Here is a 23904-nt window from a genome sequence, read left to right on the forward strand (position 1 = left end):
GTCCTGTGCTTCCAAAGAACAGTGTGATGGTTAGAAAGTCCCCCTATCCTGTGAATTCCAGGGAATGGCAAACCTCAAAGGATGACCTTGCTCAGTTATTCTGAGATAAGACCCATTTCCATCCTTTCTTAAGAACCTCTTACAGCAGAAATTAACACAACATTGTAAATCAACTCTCCTTCAATAAATTTTTTTAAAAAAAGAACTTCTTTAAAACTCCTGGACAACTCCATTGTTTATCTGCCTCTACAAACCCTAGACCTCTTTCTTTTCTTTGAGATATTCACTGCTAATGAACATTCTCCTTATTACAACAGCCTGAATAAAATCATCTCCTTAATTTGTCTGGTGCATTTTGCAAAAGTTGGAATTACATTTTTGGTCATGTGAGGGTAAATTTGGTTTCTGGAAATGATAAAAATCACAGAGATACAAATACCTTCAAGAGGTGAGTGGTCAAGCTGGGCAATGCCATTTTGGGTCAAAAACCCAGTATTAAAGTGTAAATGATTTTCTTGTGTGACATATAGGTAAGCCATATGTTTTCAAACACAATCCAAGTAATGGCAGCAATACTAGAATAAGTTATAGCCTCTTGGGCAAACATATTGAAAGGACACCGCTAATTCTTTTTTGAAACCACTGGATATTTAAGTATAATTTCTGGTACATTAAAGGAACCAGACATTTACCTCCCTGTGCCTTAGTTTCCTCATCTGTAAAACTAAGGGGCTGGGCTAGATGACTGCTAATATTATTTACCTTTTTAATACTGTGAGCTCTTTTAAAAAAATAATTAATTAATTAATTAATTTGGCTGTGTCGGATCTTTGTTGCTGGGCGCGGGCTTTCTGGAGTTGCAGCGAGCGGGGACTACTCTTCGTTGCGGTGCGCGGGCTTCTCATTGTGGTGGCTTCTCTTGTTGCGGAGCATGGGCTCTAGGCACGCGGGCTTCAGTAGTTGTGGCACACGGGCTCAGTAGCTGTGGCTCGTGGGCTCTAGAGCGCAGGCTCAGTAGTTGTGGCGCACGGGCTTAGTTGCTCCGCGGCATGTGGGATCTTCCCGGACCAGGGCTCACACCCGTGCCCCCTGCATTGGCAGACGGATTCTTAACCACTGCGCCACCAGGGAAGACCCACTGTGAGCTCTTTGGTCATTCCTGGGTTCAGCTTTTTCAATACAATAGGGTCACTCAGGTTCAGTTTCCAGGTAGCTAAGCAGTGAAGAAATCAAAGGCTTGGTCTTTCTTCTCTGTAATTCATCTCTGATCTGAATTCTTGAATGAAAACTATTCTATCTTGCAATGTAGTTGCCAGCGGTTTCTAAGGGGAAATAGGTTTCTATTCATTTAAAAAATTTAATTCCCTCAATGAGGATAATTAAATACTAGAACATAGGTAGGCTGAAGGAGGCTGTTTAAAAACAGAAGAGAAATATTTTGATGAGTTTGACTTAAGCTGTAAGGTCCTAAGGCTAAAGCCTATTTTACAGCACTTTGTATATGCTAGACACTGTTCCAAGTGGTTTAAATCATTAAGGCATTTAATCCTTCTACCCTATGCAGTAGCACTGCTGCCGCTGTTACCATTTTACTGTTGGAGACACTGAGGCACAGGAGTTAGAAGAGCTTGTCCAAGGTCATAGAGTTATAAGGAAGAAAGCCAGGGTGTGGAGCCCTGTCATCTTGGGCTGAGTTTATGCTCTTAACCACCATGCTCTGTTGCTTCAGCAGCGTAGAGGTAGCCCTTCATGGCCACTGACGGCCCTGTAATTCTACAAAAGGAAAAGAATCTTCCATGCAACTATGCAAACTCCACACTCACAAAGGGAATAAACAGGAAGTCTCAGGGTAGAGATGTTTTGAAGAATGAAATGCCTTACCCAAGGTCATAAAATGAGTTGGCCATGAAGCCATCGTCTTTTCATCTCCAGCTCTCAACCTCTTGTTCGTTGCTTGTTTATTCTTGCAGTTGACATTGTGGAGAAAAATGAATCTCTTTTAAGAGTTTCCTTCTTAGAGCTTGTCATGCTACAGAATTCTTTAATGTTTGGAGTTCATGATAATATGTGGTCTTTGCTAGAACTCCTGTGGTTTGACACCAGCCTCTACTCGAGATTATGGCAGCTTTTGTTTCCTTAAAAAGCTGGCCGCTCTCAGAATTTAGGCTTGAGAGAACAGAAATGAGGTTGGTTTGGCTCCAACAAAGCAGTCAAGTGTAACTAATACTGTGTTATTAGCACGGGGTGAAATTTCCAACTTTCAGTATCTTGACGAAACATAGACAATAAAAATTGCACAGTGACGTTTTCTAACCTTTCTAACCTGTATTTTACTCCCCAAGACCATGATCCACTTTGCATTCTCAGACAATAAGCCAGGGAGCTTGAAAGTGTGCCACTCATGGAGAAGGATGGCTCCCCCCTAAACAGCTACATTTGGCAAATTGAAGTCTCCAGAAGCCTTAAAAATTTCCAGGTACTGAAATGTTCTTAATGACAGACTGAAATAGTTGTCAAGGCTCCGATGGAGTGAGAATCCTTCATTAAGAGGTTCTGAAGAAAATCTAAGGAGCTGAGTTGGTCAAGTCCCCAAGTGTGATAAGAAAACACTTCCTGCATCCCCGTGGATATTTAATTTATCAATTGTCTTGAGATGTTCTATTTAAAAATACAGTAGGAATAAAACAATACAATGATTAAAATCACAGTGGTCTTAGTCAAGGCCCATTAACATTCCAAGTACAGAAATCTATACACATATCTTTATTGGGGTTTGTCTAGCATTTCTTTCCTGTAGGCATTTTTTTTTTTTTTTTTTTTTTTAATTTATGGCTGTGTTGGGTCTTCATTTCTGTGCGAGGGCTTTCTCTAGTTGCGGCAAGTGGGGGCCACTCTTCATCGCGGTGCGCGGGCCTCTCGTTATCGCGGCCTCTCTTGTTGCGGAGCACAGCCTCCAGACACGCAGGCTCAGTAGTTGTGGCTCATGGGCCCAGTTGCTCCGCGGCATGTGGGATCTTCCCAGACCAAGGCTCGAACCCGTGTCCCCTGCATTAGCAGGCAGATTCTCAACCACTGCGCCACCAGGGAAGCCCTCCTGTAGGCATTTTGGAAGGCTTAGAATATGGTGTATGACTTTGAAATGCACTTTATAGCTGTTGGGAATTAAGTGATCAAGGCCAGTGTGATGTTTTCGCATTACATAAGAAGAAAGAATGCAGTTTGTTGCTACTTCAAATTCATTCTTTGGTGTAAAAAGGAAGCTGTGGGAAGAGTCAGAGCCAGTTCACAGCCTAATAATGAGGTTGGCTTGGAGATGATCTCTTCCTTGGGTTCTTCAGGACTTTCCTTTCTTCCCTCCCATGTCCCAGTCTGGTGCTCAGCCCAGGCTGCTTTCTTCCCCTGGAATGCTGATAAGTTTCTGACTTATCAGCTGGCTTCTTCCTGATTGCAGACTCCTTTTGCTGGAGAGGAAAACATATATTGAAGTTTGAGCAGGGCACACTCTGGCCTCTGAGAAGGTGGTAAGGCTGTTCTCGGCAGAGAGGTAGTGTGTAGACTAGAAAACTTAAAGAATTAAGAGCCAGGAAACACAAATCAGTAGTCAGCTCTGACTCCAGACTTTGAGAAAAAGATTTAAACCCACTGAATACCATTTTTTTTTTATCACCTGGAAATTAGGGCATTGGCTTGTTATTAATTCTCAAACTTCCTTTAGCCTCAGGACTCATCCTTCAAAGGAAGACATTTACGTATGTTTAATAAGAGTAAATTGAAGGTAGAGTTGCTCATTTTGAATGGGGTAAGTCTGAGCTCCACTCATCCCCTGGGCTCTCCCTGCAAGGATGCCCTTCCTTGGACTCTTTTAGCCCCAGAAGGGTTCCAAGGAACATGATTTGAGAACTAGACCAGATGCACATTGAGGACGCTAAAGAATTCTTCCCAGTGGAGGATACAAATGTAAAGTGAAGACCCTTCCTTCCACATGTAGAGATGTAGTTTGTGTGGAGGAGACCAAGGTAAAGAATATTAAATAATTAGAGGACAATTAAGTGCTACACTGTGAAGTACTCACCACAGAGAACTCTCCTAGCTTTGCCTTTTCCCTAGTGAGACTTATTTGTGACCGTGCATTTAGAATAGTGGGTCTTAAACCTTTTTGGTATCTGACCCATTTGAGAAACTGGTGAAAAAAATCCACATAACAACAACAACATTTTGAAAGTGATTTCAAGGTCTTCCAGATGCCCAAAGCCCAACCACCGGTTGTGGAGCAAGAACTCCACCTCAAAGACCTCCCACGGATGTAGTTGCTAAGCTCAGATTCACCCAAAGGCATTCACGGTGGACCCTACCTGGATTGATACCAGAGGTATTTGCATTTTTAGACAGGACTTCTGAAGATGACATAACTCAAAGGAATGGCTCTAACACTGGGAATGTGGAGACCCACTGGCAGGCCAGTAAGGGGTTCTTAAGGAACCTTAACCCCTCTAAGGGGTCTTAGGAAAAATCGATGATATTTTTTGCAAGGACACAAGCATTATTATTTTTATTTTTATTTTTTTATTGGAGTATACTTGCTTTACAATGTTGTGTTAGTTTCTGCTGTACAGCAAAGTGAATCAGCCACACGTATACATATATCCCCTCTTCCTTGGATTTCCTTCCCATTTAGGTCACCACAGAGCATTGAGTAGAGTTCCCTGTGCTACACAGTAGGTTCTCATTAGTTATCTATTTTATACATAGTAGTGTATATATGTCAGTCCCAATCTCCCAATCCATCCCACCCCCTTATTATTTTTATTGACTTCCGAACGCTATCAGGATCACTTTCAATCACCCCCGTTTTAAATGTGGCGTACTAATTTCAGGAGAAGGAGTCTGCATTACCTCCTGCTCATCTGCGGTAGAATTGTTTCCAAAAGCTCCGATCTATGAATACGCACGCTGCCCCTCCCTCAAGAGATGGAATCTATTTCCTCTCCCTTCTGATCCTGTCTGGCTTTGACTTTCTTTGACTGACAGACTCTGGCAAAAGTGACACTGGGCCCAGTATGGGCCTCACCTTTAAGAAGCCTGTCAACTTCTCCCTTGGCCCCAGCCTCTCTCTCATGCTCTTGCGGCTCGTTAAATAAGCTTGGGCTCAACTAGTAAATGATGACAGGTCACAAGAGAGAGGTTCTGGAAGATGAGAGGCCATCTTGGGTGATCCAGCTCCGGCCGAGCTCTCAGCTGAACGGCACCACGCGGGTCATCTTGTGCTACACATCCTGGAGAAGAAGAACAGCCCAGCTGAGCTCAGCCCACCCACAGGATCATGAGAAAAAAATGAATTGTCGTTTTAAGCCATTAAGCTTGTTATGCAACAGTAAATTACTGAAATATTATTCCTCAGGCATTTATAGGCAAAATAAATTTCTTAGTTTCCCACATGCAACTCAAAATCCTGAAGTTATTTCTTAATTGTTGAGCTATTTCATCACTACCTCTTGTTTAATATAATGCATTGCTTCCACATTGAGTTCTCAGAATCCAACAGAAAACACATATATCACCAGTTGACCAGTAAGAACCATCTGTGTCCAAGCACTCACTTTGAGGACTGACCTTTTTGAGGAGAGTCTGGGACTGGAAAGGTCTCGTCTGTGTGATTTTCAACTTTATGGTGATCATGTAAATTGTTAATTCATTGCCTTTGTCTTACTTCAGATAAATGATGCAAGTTTCTTTTCCAGGGAAAGTGATCCAGAGTGAAAAACACAAATGGCTTCATTGTAAGGGGTGGTCTAGTTTGTACATTTAAATTTTTTCAATGATTTATTGATTATTTTGTTTTCTAAACGATCCTGTTTGGAATGTGTCACCACAGTGTCTATAAAATGGTTGAGTGAAAAACAAAACAAAGTAAAACAATGAAAGCAGTGACTTGGTGGACATTGCATGCCTAAGACAGTGTGCTAAAAGTCAGAGATTGTTCTTTTTTGTTTTTTCCTTTTTTCCTTTGGCCTGGTTCTGTTCACCAATGACTAGGCTAAAGAGAGGCCATCATGCTGATGGCCAGGGGCAGCAATAAAATCACCGATGAGTAGCTTATCCTGGTGGATATGGTGTGATTTATGTGACTGTAGCTCCTACATAACCCCCTTAACCTCCACCCCACCCCACCAAGTTATATAAGTTTTTCAGAACCCAGAACACAGAAGAATGTGTGTTAGGGCAGAGAGAGAGAATTTAGAGCAATTGTAGCACAAGATGATCATCATTTTTTGATTTTACCTGAAAATAAAGTTGCTGCTGCTGCTGCTGGGGTGTGTGTGTGTGTGTATGTGTGTGTGTGTGTGTGTCTGTGGTATCATACTTGTGTAAGAAACATAAAACCATAAAGTTTTACACAGGGAGGCTTGGGTAAGACAGAAAGAGGAAGGGGGGATTATAGAAAGGAGAAGGGGGACAGATGTAGGGTAGTCAGTTGGAAAGATGTGTCCTCATCAACCCGCTGGGCCAAAGTCCCAGTGTAGAAAGGTGTTCTAGAAAGTTGGGGGAATGTCATGTGTAATTAACAACAACCACAAACAGACAAACGAAAACCCAGAACAGTTTTACTTAAGGAATTTTGTAGAGTCAAAAGCATCTATTTAAGAACAAAATAATTTCCTTTTTAGCTAGGCCTATGTGTGGCTGACTTTTGAATTATATAACTGTGGAGGAAGGAGATTCAAATGCAAGAAAGAGAAAACATTAGCTGAGCGGGGTGGATTGAACTGGAGTGGAGCAAAGCCAGTATGGGGAGAGAGGAAGAGAAAGGAGACACAGGAGGCCTTTGGGCTGAGGGAGAAGCAGAGGAAAAGAACACATCAGAAGGAAGAGAAATGAACAGACCAGGAAGAGCCAGAGTCGGAGAAAAGGCAATTGGCAAATGAGATACAGGCATGAGAATCTGGGTGAGCATTTCAAGAACCAAAGGGACCTGCAAGAATGTGGGTTCTCTTCCTTCTATAATCTGACTTTTCAATCTCTCAGAATGAAATATGGGTGTGAGACTGATAAGCAGAAAAAGTAAGGAGGCCAAGGTCGTGGATTTTCTATCTGTGTGGGTCACATGCCAGCTCTAAACGAGATTCTGTACCTTAATGTTGGTTAGCCATTTAATAATTCATGTCATTGGGCCCCAGGCACAAGGATGAGAGAGTACGCATGGCCTCTAGACAAGCCAAATTTATGACCAGGGAGTGGTGCTTCAATAATTTTATCTTTGCACACCCAGAGAGCATATTGCTGCTTTAATGTTATTTGTATCGTCCATCCATTATATCCTTGGTAGAATACCCATAATTTTCTTTCTCTGATCTAGAGCTTTTGAGTACGTTGATGAAGACATGGACAGACTAGTGGCTCCTTTCTTCATTAAAACTAAGTAATCTGTTGTTTTATATATGTATATACATACATATATACACACATATATATTTCTTAATCTATTATATATGGAGGCTTAAAAGAAATCTGTTTGGATCACTGGAATCTTCAAATTGATTGACTCACAAGATCTGTATTTCCCTTTGTGTCTTTACATAGATTAAATTTTTTGTTGTAACAGGAGTTTATATATATATGTGTGTATATATATATCTATTTACTTGTTTAATTTTATTTAAATTTTTTATTGAAATATAGTTGATTTACAATGATTCAGGTGTACAGCAAAAAGATTCAGTTATATGTATATTATATATATGTATTTTATATATATATGTATTCTTAAGATTCTTTTCCATTATAGGTTATTATGAGATATTGAATATGGTTCCCTGTCCTACACAGTAGGTCCTTGTTTATCTATTTTACATATAGTTATGTTTATTTGTTAATGCCAAATTCCCAATTTATCCCTCCCCCCTCTCTCTCCTTTGGTAATCATGAGTTTGTTTTCTATGTCTGTAAGAGTTACATTTCACTTGGAGAGCCTTATATATTCACATGCAGTTGTAAGAAATAACACAGAGAGACTCCACGCACCCCTTACCCAGTTGCCCCCAACGGTAACATCTTGTGATACTAGAGTTCATATGACCACCAAGATACTGACACTGATCCAGTCAAGACACAGAACATTTCCACCATGCAAGGCTCCCTCCTGGTGCCCTTTTATAGCCAAGCCCACCTCTCTTCCACTGTGTGGATGTCCCACCGTTCGGTTAACCAACGACAGTTTGCACAGTTTGGACATCTGGTTGTTTCCAGGTTTGGGTTATTATTAATAAAGCTGCTATAAACATTCGTGTACAGGTTTTTTGTGTGAACATAAGTTTTCATTTCTCCGGGAGAAATGCCTAGGAGTATAATTGCTGGGTTGTATAGTAGTTGCTAGTCTAGTATTTAGAGAGACTGCCAAACCATTTTCCAAAGTTCCAAACTGTTTCCATTTTACATTCCCACTAGCAACGTATGAGTGATCCAGTTTCTCTGTAGCCTCGCCAGAATGTGGTGTTGTCACTATTTTTTATTTTAGACATTCTTATAGGTGTATAATAGCATCTCACTGTGGATTTAATTAGCTTAATGGCTAATGATGTTAAATATGTTCTCATGTGCTTATTTGTTTGTGTATGTATGTATTTAAACATATATATTTAAACATCTGGGGGGAAAAGCATTTAATTGTTCTTTAACGTTTATTTCATAGACTTTGTTCTCATGTCACTAGCTTTCAGAGAGAGCTCACTAGAGATTTCCAGCACACTGGACAAGGAAGAGAAGTAGAGGTGTTATTTTGAGCTGGATGTCATTCCTTGCTCAAAGGAAAAAAAATTCTGTTTCATGTAAGCGTCAGTGTAACACAGTATAACAATAATACAGATTATTGTTTTTACCCCCTCATAGGCCTGGTCCTTTTACCGCATATGATGTCAGGAGTTTTGTAGCCATCTTAAAGACGTGGTTATCTTTGGCAGAAGCGTGGTGGCTTGGCTTAGGAAGCAGGCAGTAACAATGATACCAGTTCCTTTTTATTTTTTTTTTCTTCCCCTGGAACACGATGTTACCTAGAATACATGAGAATCTGGCAGAGGCCTGTAGTTTCTTCCCCTGTATTCCTTTCATACCATCTGTTTGGGTGTGCTAGAATCCACTGGAATGTCTTTACAAGGTGTCAAAACTCTGGGAACTCCACTCTCTTTGGCAGCAGAGAGAGAAAGGATAAAGTGATCATGAGAGTGGAGTGGAAGGGAGAATGTAGGGGAGTGTCTCTCACAATTACAGGAGAGACAAGTGACAGCGTGATAGAGTCCAAGGTTAGCGTTACTTCTCTCAGGATCTTTTTCTGATCCACGATTCAGGAATGGATGCCACGCAGGCGCCCTTGATCTTCAATGAAAGGAGCATCGTGTGATCCTGCAAACAGTTTCAGAACCCTTCATGTTCCCATCTAGAATGTTCCTGCAGAGGAAAAAACCAAGGCAAGTTGAGGATTCGATGGCCTGAGAAATCCTCAGCTTAGCACAAGTTCATTCTTGTGATGGGTTTAGAAATCCAGTTCGTCCTTAAGTCATTTCAAAGGGAGAATTTTAATTTTGTTTATTAAAAATATAGGAAAACAAAACAAGACAAAACAAATCCCTCTACCCCCAAAAACTTGTTTATAAACGGCATCATGTGAAAATCCAACTTGGAAAGAATTCGAGTTTGACTTTAAACTGCTTGTTCACAAGCTCATGGAATAACATGTTTCCTGGATTCATTAACTCTTATTTATAAACTTAAGGTTGTTTTGGAACAGGAAGCATAACATTTACTAAAAAGAACATTGAAATGTATTTGTCTTTTTAATTAAAAAAATACTAAGATACGAAGTCTGCAAAACACAAAATCTTAATATTGCAGTAGGATTTTCCCTCATTAAAAATATATATCAAACCATTGTCTGATTGAAACTAAACACAGTTAAACATATATAGATATAAATTATATAATTTACATTTATTATACTTAATCCAGGTACACATGCAAACACATTTGTATATATAAATTATGTATGAAATACTCATAGCTAAAATTTATGTGGCTATATTTGAAACTGTGACATCAGAGATAGGCTTAAAACACGTTTAATTACATTACCAGCGTGTATAATCAGAGTTAGAGCTACTGATAGATTTTGCTGACAAGAATTATGGAAAGTAGCAGCTAATTCAGGATTGTTCTATTACAGATATTACAGGGGAAGCAAGTCTGAGAAGTGCATTTAGATTCCCATATCACTCATTTTTTGTGGGAATTTTGTTATTTAAAAAAAAAGCATATTTCTTATACAATTTAGGCAAGTAAATTCTAGAATAAAACAGTCATCGTTTTGGATAACTTCCTGTGACTTTCTTATATTCACTTAGCTCAAATCCATTGTAGGCCTTTAAACATGAAAGAAATGTACAATGTGAAGTGTGTAATATATAAATACACAATACATGCAGTTTGTTGTCTTTCAAAGGAAGCTTATAAAAATACGGTACTATTCGACTGATACAGGAAAATGATAAAAGATGTTTAGCACAGAGTGAAAGATGAGCCTTTTCCCCTAGAATGCCACAGGGCTCTGTGGCCAATGCTTTTAAGACCCTAAAATAACCATGTTCCCATTTCCTCTGAGGAATGCATTGAAAGGATAGTTTACTTCTCTAAAACATAGGTGCCTTAAGTGTCCTTTTAAATAGTTTATTTTATTTGCAATTTGGAACTACTTTCTGATGAAAATGGGTGGGGTTTTTAGCAATCACAGCAAAAAGTGATCCTCTTTGACTGGAAGTCTTTAAGACTCCTTTGAACCAAACCACCTCGCTGAAATAAATGTACTTTGTGTGTTGCATGATCCCACTTAAAAAAAATGAGTAGGCACAGTATTTGCAATGATATTTAGTAAATTAACATCCTTGCCACCGACTAATAGAAACATCAGGTCTGCAAGTTTGAACAGCGTTCCAAACAATGTTGGGAATCTGCATGACAGACATTTAGAAAGGTGTTGATTCACTCACACCCATTTGTATCTTCAAAATTCTTGCCTTCTAGGCTATTAACACATCTCTTCTATCATAAGGGAGTCTGGATACTTAAGAATGTATTCAGAATAAGCCAGAATATGGAGAAATCTGGTGGCTGATCCCCCGTGAGTCTCTCAAGTTTTACTGTAGTTCAGTCCTTGGAAAGAACTGAATCAGAAAACTTGTGGGGATTATGGACAGACCAAGTAAGATTAGCCCCCTTTAAAAAAAAAATTATTTTATAGAAGTATAGCTGACTTAGAATGTTGTGTTAATTTCTACTGTAAAGCAGTGATTCAGTTTTACATAATATACATCCTTGTTTCTATTCTTTTCCATTATGGTTTATCACAGGATATTGAATATAGTTTCCTGTGCTATACAGTAGGACTTTGTTGTTTGTCCATTCTGTATATAATAGTTTGCATCTGCTAACCCCAAACTGCCACTCCATCCCTCCCCCATTCCCCTCCCCCTTGGCAACCACAAGTCTGTTATCTGTGTCTGTGAGTCTGTTTCTGTCTTGTAGATAAGTTCATTTGTATCATACTTTAGATTCCACATATAAGCGATATAACATGATATTTGGCTTTCTCTGTCTAACTTACTTCGTTTAGTATGATAATCTCTAGGTCCATCCATGTTGCTGCAAATGGCATTATTTCATTCTTTTTTATAGATTAGCCCATTTTGAGGTTAATTAGGCTTTTACCCTGGCTCAGGGCAGTTTCGTAGACTTTCTCTGGTCCTGGCAGAGTAGCTGGCCAGCCAGACTGCTTAAAAGAACAAGTGGATTTTGGTGCTCAGGTCCCCTCAGTCTGTATTGCCAGAGTTTAGGCTGGGCTTAGGTTTGCCGTGGGAAACTTCAGTTGGGATTATAATCTGGATTTGGGTTACTCTTGAGATGAAGCCCTCCGAGAACACATGAAAAGCAGTACTGGAAAATGAAGAAAACATTTGAGTTCAGAATCAAAAGTGGTGTGAAACATGACCGTTTACTGAGAGCCCAGTGGATTAAAGGAAGCCTCTTTGCAAAATGTGGGAGACTGCATTATGGTTCCCCCTTCCCGTCTTCATAATCATTGGGGTCTCTTTGTAAATGATTAGTCAAAGCTAGATAACGTCATCAGATATATTAACATATTGTAAACAGAAAGATCAGGTGTACAGGATGAGAGAGAACAGATGGCCAGAGTTCACCTCCAAGGATAGCAACTCCAAAGGCTTGTAAGAGGGGCCCAAGGAAAGCTTCTGAGGCTGCCCCAGGCTGAACACAGCTCATTCATTCATTCACTCCACCATTTAGAGGGGAGTCATACTCTCACTCTGTGCCAGGCCTTTGTCTAGGCTCTAGGGATTCATGAGCGAACAGCAACTAGAACGAAAGCAGACAAAAATCCGTGCCTTGTGGAGGCTTTCACTCTAAAATCCAAGGACATTATTTAATGATGAGAAAAAAGATCAGAAATTATTTTTAAATTACTAAAACATCTAATAATCAAGAAATTAATCAGAAAAACTGCTGTTAAAAATAGCAAAGCAGGGGCTTCCCTGGTGGCGCAGTGGTTGCGAATCTGCCTGCCAATGCAGGGCATACAGGTTCGAGCCCTGGTCTGGGAGGATCGCACATGCCGCGGAGCAACTAGGCCCGTGAGCCACAACTACTGAGCCTGCGCGTCTGGAGCCTGTGCTCCGCAACAAGAGAGGCCGCGATAGTGAGAGGCCCACGCACCGCGATGAAGAGTGGCCCCCACTTGCCGCAACTAGAGGAAGCCCTCGCACAGAAACGAAGACCCAACACAGCCATAAATAAATAATTAATTAATTAAAAAAAAATAGCAAAGCATCTCATGAGCTATTGTGGAAAAAATACTGCTTAATCTATAAAAAGAAAAAGACAGATTTAAAGGTAAAGTTTGGCTTTCTGCTTTCAAAAAGGAAGTGACTTCGAAACAGATGGGGTTACAGGTAAGAAACTCTTAAAAAAACTGTAAAATCTACTTCCAATAACCGTACCACCAACCTCTTAACTAGGTTAAAATCTCCATGTTTTTTTGGAACATCTGGAAGTTAAAAATTCTTTTAAATGTGACTAGCAATTTCTGTAGAGTATTTTATTTCTGAGGCTCTCATGAACTGTTCAAAACTATTTGTAATTATTGAATAGTGAAATAAATAAAGTATTGATTACTCAAGCAATTATTTTAAGTGGAAAAGAGAGCAAAGGAAATCAGAAACAAGTTTATAAATAGCATAGAGATGTTATTTGAACTATATGCTTTTTTGCCTTATAATTTGTTTCCTTATTTTAAAATAAAGGATAGAATAGCAGGTAAAACTATTTACCTATGATATAATCTAAACACATAAGGTAGATAAAGTAAAGTAGAGAGTTGAAAGCAGTCAACTTCGTTATCATATGAAAAAATGTGTGTGTTTTAGCCAATTTGGCTCTAGTGAAGGAACAGATTTTGCTCACTTTGGTTCCTTTCCCTCCATTAACCTCATCTACTTCTCAGAAAGTCTTATTGGTGCACAGTTCTGCATAAAATAGTATAGAGCATGGACTTGATGGGTTTATGGTTTCTCTCACTGGAGAATTGTTGCAGATGCCAGCTTGTTTTTCATGGGTAGAATACAGATCAACTTTCTCTTTCCTTGATGAATTTGATGTTATTCCATAAATGAATAGATTAACGAGTGAATCAATAAATGAAGAATGAATATGGACAGAGACTTGCTCAATGTCCTTGCAAATGTTCCATTCAGTTCCCATTCAGCCAACTTTCCTTCATTCACAGCAATTGAGCTACTCACAAAGATAAGATGTGGTCCTGCCCCCCGTTGCCACAGTCTGAGGTGGGGACCGACTGAACAATCATAACTGGGACAAACAGGACATTTGAGGAATGTGTAGGGATCTGTGGAGCTCAGAAGAAGGGCATCTCAGTGCCTGAGTGAGGATGAGAGGGTGAGTGGTTAGGGAAGGCTCTGGGGAGAAGCTCACATTGAAGCCATTTGTAGAGTATGAGCAGTTTTCTGGGGCCCAAGACAGACAGACAGACAGAGCAAGTCAAGAAGAGATGAAGAGGCAGGAGAGGTCCAGGAGGGAATCACAGACATCCCTGGTGCTTTTCATTCATGTGGATCCAAATTTCCGTCTCGTATCTATTGGGTATCCTTTTTATTCTGCCTAAAGAATTTTCTTTAACATCTATATAGTGCAGGCATACTTGTGATAAATTCTTTCAGCTTTAGTCTGTCTGAAAAAGTCTTATTTCACCCTTACTTTTGAAATATATTTTTGGGGTATTGACTTTTTTCTTTCAGCACTTTAAATATGTTTCTCAATTGCCTTCTGGCTTGCATAGATTTTTGCAGGATTCTTGTTTGTGTTCCTGTGTATGGAATGTATTTAATGTGTCCTTTTTATTTGGCTGGTTTTAAGATTTTCTTCTTAGCCCTGGTTTTCTGTTATTTTTTGTCTTTTTGATGAGCCTTGGGGTTGTTTTCTCTGTGTTTATCCTGCTTGGGATTTATTGAGTTTCTCAGATCTGTGAGTCTATAGTTTTCATCAAAATTGGAAAAATTTTGGCCATTATTTCTTATTTATTTATTTATTTGGTTGCACCAGGTCCTAGTTGCAGCAGGCAGGTTCCTTAGTTGTGGCATGTGAACTTTCAGTTGCGGCATGCATGTGGGATTTAGTTCCCTGACCGGGGATTAAACCCAGGCCCCCTGCACTGGGAGCACGGAGTGTTATCCACTGCCACCAGGGAAGTCCTATTGGCCATTATTTCTTCAAATATTTTTTATTCCCTCCTCTTTCTTCCTGGAAATCCAAATATGTTGGACTTTTGATATTTTCTCACAGGTCAATGATACTCTGATCACTCTTTTTGGCCTGTTTTTTTTTTTCTCTCTGTGTTTCACTTTGAATAGTTTCTCTGGCTATGTTTTCAATTCACTGGTTAGTTCCTCAGTGCTTTCCAATCTAGTACATTAAAAGTTTTTTTGATATGGTAGTTTTCTGCTCTATAAGTTTCATTTAATTCTTTTTATATCTTCCATTTCTCTCCTCATCATGTTCATGTTTTTTAATAACTTCTTGAACATTTGGAGCATATTTATGATACCTATTTTAATGTTTATTTCTTAATTACATCATCTCTGTCATTTCTTGCTCTGTTTCTATTGATTGACTTTTCTCCTGGATATGGATTGTATTTTCCTGTGTCTTTGCATGCCTGGTAATTTTTGATTGGATGATGGGCATTGTGAATTTTACATTGTTGCCTTCTTGGCTTTGTTGTATTTCTTTAAATGCGTTGGACTTTGTTCTGGCATGCAGTTAAATTACTTGGCATCTGTTTGATTCTTTCAAGATTGTTTTGAAGATTTATGAGGTCAGTCCAAATCTGCCTTTAGTCTGGGGTTAATTTAGCTCTATTACTAAGGCAAAACCCTTCTGAGAGCTCTATGTATTACTCAGTCTTTCTGTTCTGGTTTATGGAATTGTTCAACCTACTGCTTTCCAGTGTTTTGCTTTTTTTTTTTTTTTTTTTTTTGCACTGACCTTGGGTAGTTTCCTCTCAAGCATGCACAGCTAAGAAGACTATTTTACAGATTCTGGAGATCTCTCTCATTCTCTCCCTTTCTCTCCAACATTTTCTTCTCTAGTACTCTGCCCTGTATATTCTACAGGTCTTGGTCTTCCTGAATTCCAATCTTTGTCTCCTCAATTCCAGTGAGAATGCTGGGCTTCAGTTGGGTTCCTCCTTTTTGTACTACAGCCTGGAAACTGCCCTCAGGTGATAAGCTGGGGCAATTGTAGGGCTCACTTAGTTTGTTTCCCTTCATGCATTGCCTGTAATTCAATGTCTGAAAACAATTGTCATATACATATATTTTTTTCTAAATTTTCTAAAGCAGGAGAATAAATCCAGTCTCTGTTATTCCATGTGGTTGAAAACACTGTGTTTCTTAAATTTTTTTTTTATTATGCAAAAATTTCAAACACATATATAGACAGAATGATATAATGGATCCCTGTTTACCCATCATCCAGGCTCAAAAATTGTCCACTCATACTCAAGCTTCTTTCATCTGTACACTCTCCTGTTTCTCCTGGGAGGAGATTACTGGAATTTATTTGAAGCAAATCCCATGTATTTTATTTCATTTATAAATGTTTCAGTATGCATTTCTAAAAGATAAGGGCTTTGTTTAAAAAAAGCATAACCACACCAGCACAATCATGGTTACAGAAACTAGTAACAATTTTTTAATACTATCAATTACTTAGACAATATAAAATTCCATGCTTTCCCAGAGAGGGAGGGTGCTTGAGTGAAATATTCCCAATGAATGATATCCTGCGGTCTGATCTGAACTTGAATTCCCCACTTTACCTCTAAACCCCTTTCTGCTCAAATTTACCCTTCGACCAGCAATTAAATGCCCAGCAGCTCCTACTCTTCCCTTTAACGACTGCCATTCCCACTCTTTACTTGGTACTTCTCAACCTTATTCAAGCACCCTCTCCTCTTCTTGTCTCCTCTGAACCCCAGATCCTGGTGCATGTCTGACAGATCAGTGTCTTCAAAGATAAAGGGAGTATCTTAAAGTCCCTTCCAGCGCTGACATGCTATAAAAAAAAGTTAAAGGCAGTTTAAGAAACAAAACGTAATCTTCACTTCATATCGTGATTCTAAACAAAGAGTGTAGCATCATCTCTGAGAAGTTGTGATATAATTGCTTTGATTTGCCTGTAATTGTGACATTTCATTTATTTTGAAATTTCGAATTGCTCAAACGAAGTCATGAGACACTTAGGTTTATCAAAAATGGTTATGCGTTAAAAAATTTGAGCATCACTGATTAATATCAAGTAAGATCCTCCTTTTCTAATATAATTACCAAGACTGAAATTATCAGAGTAATTGCAGGGGAACAGAAATGATTCCATCTCCTCCTCACCTACTCTCCACTCCCCAACTCCCTCATTTGTTCTTGGATGCTTGAAATTTTCTACATTTGGGGAAAAGACCAGAAGTTTAAAAAAGTGATTTTTAAAAAAAGCTTCATTGAAATATAATCCACATACCACACAACTCACCCATCTAACTTAAAGTGTATAATTCAGTGGCTTTCAGTGTATTCACAGATATGTGCGATCATCACCAAATACATTTGAGAACATTTTCATCATCCCAGAAGAAACTCTGTACTTGTTAGCAGTCACCCCTTATTTCCCTCCACCTCCCCCACCAACTAATCTACTTTCTGTCTTTATAGATTTGCCTATTCTGGACATTTCATACAAATGGAATCATACAACATGTGATCTTGGAAACATGATCAACATGATCAACATGGAAAGAGAAGTGATTTGATGTGATTTAAATTCATATTAAGGAAGAAAAGATGACTTTCTCTCTCTTTAAGTAGGTGTCTGATAGGGAGAAGGGTAGACCTTTTTGGTACTGGGAGCTGATGAGAAAAGACAAAGCAGAGTGACAAAGAGGGGTGGTCCTCACTTCACAGTTTTGGCCGGGGCAGGCCCTGGCTTTCAGCACTAAATGTTAAAGCGTCAAGATGATAATTCAGATGTTGGCATAAAGAGAAGGATTTGCTCACGCGGCCCCATATATAGATGCAGGTTAGCCCTGGTTACTCTCTGTCACGTTCATAAATACTGGAATTAAGACTTATAATTAGACCTCACTTGACTGACAGCTCACCTTGATTTTTCACCAAGCTGCTTACAGGACCTAAGTGCCTCTTTCCTCTACCGTGGCTTGTAACGCAAAACCCTAGAACGGTGTTGCACAGGCTATTTGCCCGATCAGGCCAGGTAACGGGGCACCAGGCTGTCATTTTCATCATGAGGAAATAGGTCCTTTGGTGTAATTTTCCTCCAGTAATTAGTCTCCCTGTGATTTTTAGACTTTGTGTCATGTTGTGAATGCAACATGTTCGACAGCATTCCTGCTGAGAAAATATCTTCTATGATGGGTAAGCAAATATCATCTTTCATTAAAAACATCAGAAAAATTTCATCTGAAACTTCTGAACAGCCAGGGGGAGGAAAACTCCTGATGACAACAAAAAACCCACTTACGCCAAAATCCACAGGAGAGTGGCTTACGGTTCAGTTTGAAAGTAGCCTTCTAGTGGTTCCTCCGGCCCATTGGCTAGATGTCTATTCTTCTCTTAGTGATGACGTCTTTGGAAACAGTTGCCTTGTATTCACCAAATGGTGTTATTGAACTAAGGTAGGTATGTGGGTGGCCCAAGTGGTATGTATCAAATTAAAACACTTTCCTAAGCCAGGAGTTTTGTAAGCCTGGTTACTCCTCAGTCTGTATTCCTCTTCTTTCTCTTTCTATGTAGGTGCTTGCCTCTTCCTTAGCTATCTCAAGCCCTTTGTAGAACGCAGCAGTGAAAAAACTAACTTTCTTCTCTTTGGTGGATGAAATAAAATCTTCATACTCTCCTCCTATGTTCGGAAAAAAACCTGATTCTGAAAATCTCAGGGCAAGAAAGCCATAAACTCTTTTGCTGTAAATAAAGTTATAATTGGATTAAGATTGGGCTGTGATGGGGATGTGAATGACCAGAATTCTCCACCTGCTGGGATAATAAAATGATATGACTGTTTTGGAACACTGTTTGGCAGTATCTTAAAATGTCGAACATGTGCATAACCTATGATCCAGAAATTTCATACACACACATGAGAAACAAGTGCATACCAACAAAAGACTTGTCTAAGAATGTGCTAGTAGCTTTCTAACAATAGCAAAAACCTGGAAGCAAACCAAATGTCCATCCCCCGGAGAATGGATGAAAAAATTGTGGTATTCATACAATGGAATAATACATGGCAGTAAGAAGAACAAACTATAGATATACACAACAATACAAATGAATCAGGCATTATTTTGAGCAAAAAAAGCTAGAAACAAATGAGTTCCTACTGGATGGTTCACTTCAGGCGATCATGAATAGGCAAAAGTAATCGATTGATGAGAGAAGTCAGAGTGGTGTTTACCTTGGGGGGAGGGCAGTATTGCCTGGAAAAGGGCTCGAATTATTCTAGATCTTGATTTGTGTGGTAATCACACAGGCGTATTCATATGTAAAAATGTATCAGTTTGTATCCTTAAGATGAGTGTCCTTTACTATAAATATACATACAGAGCCTCAATATACAAGTACATATTACAAAGATTGGGCTGTAAGATCTGAGAGCTGGCTCCTTGGTGAGATTGTCATATTGAGTTTGGTTCTTTGGCCCATGCACTCCAGCCATGGTGGGTCACTGCTGCCTCGCCTCTTCCTTTCAGGTTGCAAGGAGTTAGCTTACAGAGGATGAAAGGAAAGATGCAATGCCTAATCCAATCCACCACCCAAAGTTTGTATCAGGAGTTATGTTGGATGCTCACTACATTTGGAGATAGAGCACTCTACAGAAAAACAAGTTTGCTGTTATTTTGCTCTGTAGGTTTTTGAAAGGACAATTTTGAACTCGACAAATTTGAATATTGATTCTCTCTCTCTACTTTCATTGCATTTCAAGACATATGGAGGATGGGTTCCATAGATCTGTTGAACTTCTAGGCGAGAGACTTCAGGGTAAAGTTGTACATTTGGGTGAGATAGCAGAGAGAGACCTGTGCATGCCATCTGTGTTGACATAACAGAATAAGTAGGAAAAGAGGAGGGTCAAGGGCAGTACCTTGGTCATGAGCCATCCGTGTGAGGGAGTGGAGGAACCAGGCCGTCCCTGGAAGAAGCCTGCTTTCCCTCACAGGTACCTGGATTCCTGGTGCACATTTCTAAAGGTTCCATTCCGGGTTTTTGCTCCTGTCTCTGTATTTTCTCCCTTCAGAGAGCTCATTTGTTTTAATGATGTCTGTTTTCTGCTAACATCTTCCACAGCCACACCTCCCACCCTGCTTTCCCCTCCAAACGCCAGCTTTAGACCTTATCCTCTCACTTAGTCTGCACATTGGCAGGGACTGCAAAACATGTATAGAAGGTGCTGGGCTAGGTAGGGTCAAGGATGTGAGATGTTTGCAGGTGAAAAGGAACTTTCTAATGGCAAGCTAAAGATTGGAGATGCAATAAAAGAAGATTCCCTAGAAGAACTTGGAGGGGCTTAGCTTTGGGAAGGTGAAAGAGAGGAGGAATGATCAATATGGAGATATTTGGAAATAGAAATGTGCCTGTGTCCACTCTCTTTCACTGAGCTCTGCCTAAAGCAACGCTAGCACTTATTTAGCATTTGCTGTTTGCCTAGCACTGTGCTATGTAGTTACGTATATCATCTCATTTAATTCTCATAGCAACCCTAAGAGGAAGGTGGTATTAGTAGCCTAAGATTTTATTTATTTATTATTTTTAAAATAATTTTAAAAAATAAATTTATTTATTTATTTATGTATTTATTTTTGGCTGCGTTGGGTCTTTGTTGCTGCACACGAGCTTTCTCTAGTTGTGGCGAGCAGAGGCTACTCTTAATTGCGGTGCGCGGGCTTCTCATTTTGGTGGCTTCTCTTGTTGTGGAACACTGGCTCTAGGCACGCAGGCTTCAGTAGTTGTGGCGCATAGGCTTAGTTGCTCCGCGGCGTGTGGGATCTTCCCGGACCAGGGCTCGAACCCGTGTCCCCTGCATTGGCAGGTGGATTCTTAACCACTGCGCCACCAGGGAAGCCTCTATTTTATTTTTTTAAAATATTTGTTTATTTATTTATTGGGTTGTGCTGGGTCTTAGTTGCAGCAGGCGGGCTCCTTTAGTTGTGGCTCAAGGGCTCCTTTGTTGTGGCATGCGAACTCTTAGTTGAGACATTCATGTGGGATCTAGTTCCCTGACCAGGGATGGAACCCAGGCCCCCTGCATTGGGAGTGTGGAGTCAACCACTGTGCCACCAGGGAAGTCCCAGCAGCCTAAGATTTTAGTTGGGGAAACTGAAGCCTAGAATGGTTAAATAACTTACCTAAGGTCTCACGGCTAAGAAGAGATGGTGGATCAAGGATGTGAATCCCATTTGCTTGACTTCAGTGTCCATAACCACTAGGCTGCAGTGGCTCTTCCTGCACATGTGTATGCATGTAACTGCCTCCTTAGCACTTCCTGAGGTCCTCCTTAGCCCCACTGCCTACATGGACTATACTTACCTCCATGGTCTCAGGATGCTTTGTTTCCTGCTTGGGTTTGCAGCTCAGAAAACTATTCCAGGGAGAGGACTGCACACGGTCAGGCAGGTGGAGATGGAAATGTGTCCCTGTCTCACCTGTCCTGACTGCAGGATGAAGAAATAGGATGAAAAATGGGAAAGGAAATGAAGCTGAGGCTGGAGCTCGGATGGCCTTGAGCTCAAGAGTGAGGAGTTGAGATTTCATTTAATTGGCAGTGCAGAGTCACTGAACAGGCTTTTGATGGGACCTGAGCCTTAGGCAGATGAACCTGACAGCTGGTGTGGGAGGGATTGCCTTTTCCCACTGTTAACTGAGGAGTCTTCAAAGCCAACCCCAAATATTAAAAAGCAGCAATCAAAGAGAACAAAAAGGAGGAAAAAACAAAAAGGAGGAAAAAACAAAAAGGAAAACAGTATGGAAATTCCTTAAAAAACTAAAAATAGAACTACTATATGATCCAGTAATCCCACTCCTGGGCGTATATCCAGAAAAGATGAGAACTCTAATTTGAAAAGATACATGAACACCCCAATGTTCACAGCAGCACTATTTACAATAGCCAAGACGTGAAAACAACTCAAGTGCCCATCTGCAGACGATTGACTTGAGAAGATGTGGTATGTACACACACACACACACACACACACACACACACACACAATGGAATATTACTCAGCCATAAAAAAGAATGAAATAATGCCATTTGCAGTAACATGGATGACTTAGAGATTATCATACTAAGTGAAATATGTCAGACGGAGAAAGACAAATATCATATATTGCTTATATGTGGAATCTAATAAAAATGATACAAGGGAACTTATTTACAAAACAGAAATGGACTCACAGACATAGAAAACAAATGTATGGTTACCAAAGGGAAACAGGGTGGCGGGGGTGAGATAAATTAGGAATTTGAGATTAACAGATACACACCACTATCTATAAACTAGATAAACAACAAAGACCTACTGTGTAGCACAGGGAACTATATTCAATACCTTGTAATAACCTATAGTGGAAACGAACCTGAAAAAGAATATATATATGCATATATACATGTATAACTGCGTCACTTTGCTGTACACCTGAAACACTGTAAATTAACTATACTTCAATTTTAAAAATATGGCTAAAAAAAAAGCAGCCATTAGATGGTATCGTCCTTGGTAGTTCATCATCCATGCTGGCTGACGGGAAGGAACAGATGCTGCATGAAGATCATGCTGTCATGGAGGTCATGGGATGATTGGTCCTTGATGGATGTCACTCCCTCACGCCTGCTCCAGGCAGACAACATGGGCCACGGCAGGCACAGGGAAGTCTCTTATCATTGCCTCTTCAATCTAGATGACTCGAGCTTTCCAGGAGTTTAGCCGCCTATGAGGAAAGGCTTTCAGTGGTGATGCTGTTTGGGAAAAGTTTGGGAGCTGATTTTTTTTTTTTTGGTCAAAATTAATGCCACAGTTCTGGAAGCACCGCAACATTCGTTATCTAATAACACGATAAAACTCTTCACAGGCTAGCATTTTCTCTTCTTCCTGGAGATGAAGACTGTTTGTTTGATTAAGACGCTTGGCCACTGCCTCTGAGCCAGTCTGTGTGGCAAGTGGTGAATATCCAACAGCCTTCCTGGGAGACCGTGGATGCCATCGCGGAGCTCCTCTGAAATTTAGGAGCTTAGGGTTGGTGTAGCCATTGGGAAAGAAAGTGGTTTCCCTTTCTCTATAATTTGAAGAGTGTGTAAGGCTCGCTGTGTCCCCACTCTCTCCCCAACTGGGCTATCAGGAGATTTCCTCTTTCTCCCATCGGAGCTCTGATCTTTTGGGTTAAGACATCACAACTTCAGGGGTCTCCTCCTTTAAAATGAGGCTCACTTGGGAGCCCGTGGGGGGTGTGTGTGTGTATATGTGTGTAGTATATAATACATAAGCTATTGCTACATTGCTATTACTTAATAGTCCTAAAGAGAAATCATGAAAATGGAGTTCTATCCAATGACATTGAAAACCTTCTCATGTTATCTACATAACAGGCTTGTGCTAGAACAAGGGTTATTCTAGGACTCGGGTACCTGAAGGGATGTGGGAGTGAAGACAAAACCTGAGAGAGAAGGGAGGGTATGTCTATCTGTATGAAGGAGAGCTCGCTTGAGAAGGAAGACCTCCAACTGTGGCATTTCCCACGGTGACTTGGAATATAGGGATCTGAGGGAAAAAGTGATAGAATTAAAAAGCACTGTCATGTCTGAAATGACATTCCCCTTCGGAGATCTGATGTTTGCTCATACTATTATAAACTCAGTTTGGGTACGTGCAGGGGGCATTATATTGTATCCGTGGAGGCATGATAACTTACCTTGTTTATTAAGGGTGTAACAACTACCTTGGTTGTTTGCCTGGTAAAAATGTCTTAAATGAACATAACTGAATTTGTGTTTTAGTTCAGACTGAAAAGACTGCAACATTCCTCGTCAGAATCTCAGTGCTAAGGTCTCTTTCCGAGTGTCCTGGCTCCCCATCCCCCCTGCTTCCTCTCCTCCCAGGTAGATCCCGACTTCGAGTGTCCTGGCTCCCCATCCCCCCTGCTTCCTCTCCTCCCAGGTAGATCCCGACCTCGGAGCCAGCCTGAACCTCATTCCCTCCAGTGCCCCAGGGGTCAG

Source organism: Eubalaena glacialis, chromosome 15 (assembly GCF_028564815.1).
Source record: "Eubalaena glacialis isolate mEubGla1 chromosome 15, mEubGla1.1.hap2.+ XY, whole genome shotgun sequence".
Classification (NCBI taxonomy): Eukaryota; Metazoa; Chordata; class Mammalia; order Artiodactyla; family Balaenidae; genus Eubalaena; species Eubalaena glacialis.